Here is a 7,777-nt window from a genome sequence, read left to right on the forward strand (position 1 = left end):
CTTCTTGATTTAAAATGTTTGGAAGTATATGAAACTTAGGCTGGTGTGAGTGGATGTTTGATAAATGATCAGCAATGCCATTGGCACTATAGTTCTAGTTTGAGTCCGCAACTTAAATGATCACTTGGATTTTGATCCACAAAAAACAAATGTTACAAAAGTGCCTTCTGCGCACAAAATTAATGCGCAGTAGGAGTGACGGTCACCGTTAAGTCCCATTGCGCACTAATTTTGTGCGCAATAGGGGTTTAATAAAGTGGCTGATCGTCTCTTCCCCACCATCAGTCCCCCCACCTTTTTAATACTATTTACACCATTAACACCCATAACCCGAGGTCCCAAATCCAAAAGGGTTGTTTTCGTATTATTTTTTTTAACCCGAAAGTCAATATTCTCGGTATATTCAAGTCAAGGAACAAGTTTCGAAGCTTGGATTTCGAAATAAAGCGCTGTAGAACTTGTCATGACCCATTTTAGGATCGCGTGGGCACCTACCATTCCCACCTCGGTAGGCGAACCCTTAACCCCAAACAAGAATCATTTGCAAGTAAAGATCGAGAGTCATTAATCTTCAAATATAACATAATCAAAGTGCGAAAATCAAACCAATATATATAAATAAAGTAGCGGAAATGTTTACAACAATTTAATAAAATCCGACTTCTTTCCCATGACCTAGTCTAGACTAGTACAAGAGCGACTAAGATCGAAGACTAAATACAATCATGAATATAAAGACTCAACCTCCATCAATGAATGAGAATGATGGAGGCCTTCAAGATAGGCACCGTGCATCTTCTGGAAAACTCTAATCAACTAATATCTTGAAAACTCTACACCCCGAAAGGGATGTAGCAAGATTAGTATCAGTACAACGCTAGTATTGGTAAGCATCATAGGCCGACAACGGTTAAAATAACATAACGGCAATAGAATTTACAAATAAGCATGGTAGGCAAAACTAAGTCAACAGTACACCTCACCTACAGCTCGTCTCGACAAATATAAGGTTCTTATTACATTAACTCTTCCTTAGAGATCCATCGCTTAACTACATTACCACTCACCTTATAGCTCATTTAACAAACAATAGACAATTATGCTTAAGTATCACCAGTCAACTACCATTACAAATTTTCACTCTTGTTTTTAAGGAAAGTTCTGTATCGTTCTAGTATTCATCTCTCGCCCCCAATTTAAGAAACCCAACCATTACAACAGGGCCATCTAGTGCCAAATATAAGTGATTCAAGTTCATGACCTATGGTTACAGCAACTGAAACCAACAATAGCCACTCTGAATCAGTACATCATAATCATATCACAAAAAGTCATCACCTATGCTATAGCATCTAAATCCAACTGTGCCAAGTCTCAGTATAACTGTTAGACCTCGTAAATTTTTGTGCCATTCGTGTCATAAGTAAACTAACGTAAGCCCGGAGAGGCGATGGAACCCCTATAAGTTTAAGAAAGACTTTTAATAATTGTTAAGCATGTATCATAAGGTTTCGGGTTTAAGCGAATCAGTGTTATAACCCGTACTTTCGGGATGAAAACCAGGAGTACTTAATATTCTAAGGAGGTCATATTGTAAGGTTTTCGAAGTGTTTAATTGTCATATGTTATTTTTTGAAGGCAAGCGAGTTGTAAAACAAAAGTCGGCAAAAGTTTTCGCAAGTTACGTTTATAATTTTTCTGAAATTTGGGTCTAATGTCACTGAGCTTTTCTCCCAATGTACTTGTAGTTGCGGGGTGATCCACCCACCATATCGAAGGTCTATGAGTCTAGTTTCCAACACATTAAACCGTTCATTCATACGACGTCGGAATAGAGAGATATTCGCGTTTTCGCGAGACTACGCAATCAGCCTCGTTGGGACCCACTTGAGGCGGTGGCCGACTTTGCTTTACAATATATTCATTTCCAGCCTCATTTTTTCATTATTTATCAACCAAAACTCGTCCTAAGGCTCCTTAAAACCCTCCCCAACAGTTCATAGTCATTCAAGAACCAAACATAAAGATTTGATGCAAGTTTCACCTTGGGAATCAACTTAAGTGAAAGGAAATCACTTCTATCGTATTGTATTGTTAATAAGGGTGAACACTAGCTAGGAGAAGCTTGGAACTCGACTTGAGGCTACTGTATAAGGTGACTATGTTATGTCCCTAGTTGTGCTTATGATTATTTTGATGTTGGTTAAGGTGAATTGATGAAATAAACATGAACTTGCAAATAGAGTTGTCATTTGGAAAGAGTTGAGTTTGTGGGCTGTTTTCTTGATCTGATTATATGGTATAAGGCTGGAATCAGTAGTAAATGATTTTGTTATCATATTAAGGATGTTGTTAAGTTAAGAAAGGAAACTATAAAAGATGATGTGGGTTATATGAGTCTCAATTCGAGTTTGTCGCTTGTTATGAAGCGTTATGAAGTTGTTAATGATATATATGTCTTGTTGTTGATATTTGTGTTGTTGTTTTGGGTTGCTGTTGTTATATAGATAATTGGGAGAAACCAGTGTTATAGGGGAGATGTTGTCCGTTTCGTTTTAGGATCAAGTTATCGATCGATATACATGATATACGAAAGCCGTCTAAAGTCATATATGTATTCCATTGTTATAGGATTGGCACATTAATTGTGGGAAGTTTGTGGTTGAGTTGCTTGGACGACGTGAGGTATATAATGGCTATCCTTTCTTTTCTTGGCATGACCCCGTATATAGTAAGCGTTTATCGAATTTTAAAGCAAGAGAACTATTGTTTAGAGTTGTCATAGAGGTGTAAGGTTTCTAGAAGTGGCATTGTATCTACCGAGGGGTTTCTATCTGCTCTTTAGTTCACTCTTCATAGAAGATTCAGAAAGAAACAAGTTGATGTCTTCAAATATTTCAGTTTACACGTGATATACAGCCTGATATACATATATTTCCTTTAGCCTGACCATTTGGTCAGTGAGACAAATATGCTTGGCCTACGGGTCAGCGAGACAGATTTGTCTGGCCTTATGGTCAGTGAGACTTTATAAAGTAAGAGCTTAACGAACTTCTTAAAGCGAGATTATCGACTAGAGCTTGTCTTAGAGGCGTATAGCCTCCCTAGTGTTGTGTTGTATTTTCGAAAGACTCTTATCAGCTTCTTGTGTTCATGATCCTAGAGAAAGGTATAAAGAGACATGTTGTCGTCTTCACATATCTCAGTTTATACTTGAGATGTTTCGAATCAGAAATGACTAGCGAAAGAACTTTTTTTCCAAAAGAACTCCACTTCCATCTCTTTAGAATTATTCTTACACCTCAGAAAATTTCGCGCTACCAAGATTGTAGACGGCTTATTACGAGCTCAGAGAAGAGTAAAGTCATACAAGGATTGGGGATGAAGATTTATGATCTGAGTATAAGAATATATAAATATGTATGACATTTGGAGACCAAATGGGGTGAATCAGTTCATACATTACTTGATGAAAAGCCCTCGTTACTGTAAGCTAAGTGGGGCCCACACGCCGGGGTTTTATAAAGGACATATGAAAAATTATATGAGTAGTACATGGGAAATTGAGCAAGTCTTACGAAGGATCCTTAAGCCAAATATAGGCATAAGCCCTCCAAAAGGATGATTGAAGGAGATGTTTTCGGACGATCTGACTTGAAGAGGCCAAACTGCCATTATAAGTTTCGAATTTGAAAAATACCAAGAATGAAAATTGTAGATAATTGAAATAGCTTTCCAACCATAGGTCATGGGCTCTCATATGATATCGGAATCACACGTTATGCGCGTTTTAAGATCGGCTATCAGGGCAGGAAATTAAACTTGCGCAAACGCGCCAGAAGGTGGCGCGAACGCGCAGGGAAAGACCCTGCAACTCAACGCGAATGAGCCACGTGGCAGCGCAATCTCGCTGAGCAATTTTTAAGTCGGTCCAGGCAGAGCTTGGACCGTTATGTAAAGGGGCTACCCCCTTATTTTTCAGCTCAAAATCACCCCAAATCCTCTCTAATCGTCCAGAAATTTCTCCAAACTTCCAACACCCACTTTTTAGCCTAAATCAGGTATAATTCCCAAATTCCTGTCCAGACGACGTATAGTTGCGACTACAAAATTGTATAGCGGCGCGTTGTGGCTTAAGCTCAAGGTGCAGAAGTGAAGATATAGTGATATTATCGAGAGAAAGGTATGAATCTCTTGTTATTAACGTTAATCTTGGTTTATTTACGGAGATGGAGCTGTGAAATAGTTATAAAATAATTCTATGGTGGAAATATGGGACAAACACCATATGGGATGTCTATGAAGTATTTTAGTATTGAGAATATTATGGGTGATGTTGGCATTGTTGTTGCTGTTTGTTGTTGAATTACAATTTTGGGCTAGGCATATAAACAGAGGAGATGCTGCCGAAATTTCGGCAGATTTTAGAAATATTTGTTTGAAGGCTTAGGATAAGTATATAACAACGGGCCTCATCATAGTATGAATGGTCTTATATGTAGACTTGCGGGATCGGACGGATAAGCGTAGGTAGTTGGAGGCTGAACAGGTATGTTAAGGCTCGTTCCTTCCTTTCAAAGGCATGATTCCTATGTTATGATTCCATAAATGCTTCCGTAGCCTCATTGTCTTCAAGTTAGAAGTTCATGATTCAAAGACATGACTCCCTTTCTGATAATCCATAAATGTTTTCCAAAATTGTCCGTGTTTTTCCAAACCAGAGATTTATGATTTTGCAAGCTCTTATGACGACAATGATGGACATGTTTTTATCATAATGATGATGATGCCAAAGATGAGGATATTTCAATGATGATTATGATGAGTATGATTTCATGTTTAAAGGTTCCAAGCTTGTGGTTTCAATGTGAATATGAGAATGTTAAGCTATTTCTTGATTTCTAAATTCTATTCCTGGATGATGACTCTATTTCTAAAGATTCCAAAGTATACGAACTGACGCTTTGTGAGATTTATGATCTTATTCTATGCTTTCCCTTAATGTTATTCTTCATTGATAGCCTCACCGCATAATGCTAGTTCTTTCAAGGTCAGACATGACGATCATGATTGTTCCATAATATAATCGGAGGTTACCGACCTTACGTCACTCCGATAGAGTCATAGCTGTTATATCCCGTGTTTTTGGCGTATTTGGAAAAATTTGGAATAATCTTGCTTTGTAGGAAATGAGGGTCATATTTGATTTTATTTCATATATGTGTGTTATTCATGAAAAATATTGATGCGGAATTACGGAGGAAGGCCAAGGGTAAAATTGAAATTTTGGAAATTAGTTTCGGGAATTTAAAAATAAGATTTCTAATGAATTGGGCTCAAAAAATAAAGGAAAAATTAAGGCCCAATTGCTTGGGGTGGCCGGCCATATGGCCAAGCCCAAGTCCATGGAAATTATTCCATGTGCTAATTAATTAGGAGGATTATTATATAAGTCATTATCCATAGAACATTCTTGATACAACACAAAACAAGGAGAGAGCAAGAGTTGAAGGGCCTTTCGGCCGAACCACAAACAAAAAAAAAAAAAAAAAAATTCCAAGTCCATCAACTTTGATTCTAAAATCTTTTTCTTCTTGAATTCTTGTTAAGCTCAGGACACTCTCCAACGCGGTATAATTAGTTAAGCGAGAGAACAATGTTTGCGGCAAGTTGAAGTTTGAAGAAAGAGGTAAGAAATCTATTCTTTTATGTTATGGAATAAGTATATATGTTGTAAGGATTGGAATTAGATGAGAATTATGGAGTTGTGATGTGTGTATGCATAGTCGTGTGTGTGTGTGAAGTGGTGTGTGGCCGTGAGCCATAGGGTAGTAAAAGGAAGGTGAATTAAATTCCATTTAGTTTGTTAGTTGTGTCGTTGTGACATTCATGACGTAAATAAAGGTTTAACGAGCTAAGTCGGCATTGAAATTGGTTATGCATTGTTATGGGAAATTATGTGTTTTTAATATATAGTTTTATGTAACTACGGAAGTAGAATTCTAAAATGTGGATTATGGTTGTTGTTAATGAATTTGGAATAAGACAATGCGACCTTGTTGTTTCGTCGCATTTGTAGAAGTTTCGGCGGGAATATAGAATTGGCGGGAATACTTGAATCCATGAGTATTGCTTGAAATGTTATTGAATTATGTTTGAATAACCTTGAATTGGTAAATGAATATAAAAATGTTGATGTTAGCTTGATATTGTGAAGTTGGAACGGAAGTTGTCGTCTTATGTAGAAAAGAGGACTATTTATGTTATAATGCGTTTTGTGATGATTGTTGATGTTGTTGGTATTGTTGGGTTGTTGTTGTTGATATATTGGGCCGAGATGATTCTCGGGGATGTTGAGTTTATAGGGGAAATGCTGCCGAAATTTCAGTAGACAATATGAATTTAAGATTGAAATCCTAAAAGCTTATAACTTATATTTGGCAACTATGACCAATTGTAGATTTTGGACGAAACGGGAATTGAGTTTGGGCGAGCGTAAGACGCAATTAAGGTATGTAAAGCTACCCCTTTCCTTCTTTTGGCATGTCCTAGGTGTACTAGGTTTGGATTTGAGCCTCGGGGATTATTCTGTTCATAGAGATCCGAGTTTACTTTTGGTACCATTTCATTCAGCAAAATTGAATTAGAACCTTTTACTTTGTTGGAAAGAAATGTTCAAACATCTATAATTATCATAAACGTAACTGAATCCCCTTGAGACTTTCTTGAGTGACCCCATAAGGTCTAATGTTTGTAAATTTCGTACGCCACCTCGACTTGACCCGAGGTGGGCCCACTAACTCCGAGAATCCTTCGTTTGCCCTAATAGACTTATCTTTGTATGATATCGGAAAGAGACTTTTGCTTATGCCTTTGGCTATTATAGAATAGTGTTTTGATTGCTCCATGATATTCTGATTTATATTTTAAACTATAAATACGATTTCAGAAGTATTTTTGTGAGATAAACTCCGTATTGACCAGTTGTTCAGACTAGTTTACCCAACGGGTTGTCATATGATTATATCAAGTTCATTAATGTTTTGATATGTAAATTGCATTAGTTTCCGCACTACTCTGCTCGTGCCTACTACTATGATATCAATCGCCGGTTCCCGGGTCGACTTTGTGATCGTGCGTATTATGATACATTCGGCAATATGAAGTGTTACGGTTCCCGAGACCTCGCCATAGGGCCGGGTACCGTTTATGGAGTTATGCTGTGATATGGCTTATGATACGTTTTGATGATATGATGTGTTGTGATGATATGTTATGTTCGGGGTTTGTACGGAGATTTGAAACCTTCTGGAGTATGCTGTGTGTGGCACCAGAGGGGAGTGGTGACCACGTTCCTGAGCCTTATGCATGATTTCTTTTATTTGCATTATGTACATATGGTCTCAGTACAGGTTTTGACATACTGATTCAGCATTTCCCCTTCTGTACCTTATGCTTCAGTTATGGTTGGATTTTTTGTATTCTATGCTTTACATACTCAGTACATCTTTCGTACTGACCCCCTTTCTTCGGGGGCTGCGTTTCATGCCCGCAGGTACAGACGTCGGTGATCCGCCAGTGTAGGCCTCACATTCTGCTATTTCAGAGTGCTCTCTTTGATTCGGAGCCCACATTTTGGTATATATGTCTTTTGCTATGTATATGCTTATGTACATTTGGATATTTCGGGTACGGCGGGGCCCTGTCCCGTCATATGTTTTCGTTTTGATTTGTAGAGGCCTGTAGTCATATATGTGGGTCGTGGGTCCTATGTGTG

The sequence above is a fragment of the Lycium barbarum genome, chromosome 2 (genome assembly GCF_019175385.1).
Source record: "Lycium barbarum isolate Lr01 chromosome 2, ASM1917538v2, whole genome shotgun sequence".
NCBI lineage: Eukaryota > Viridiplantae > Streptophyta > Magnoliopsida > Solanales > Solanaceae > Lycium > Lycium barbarum.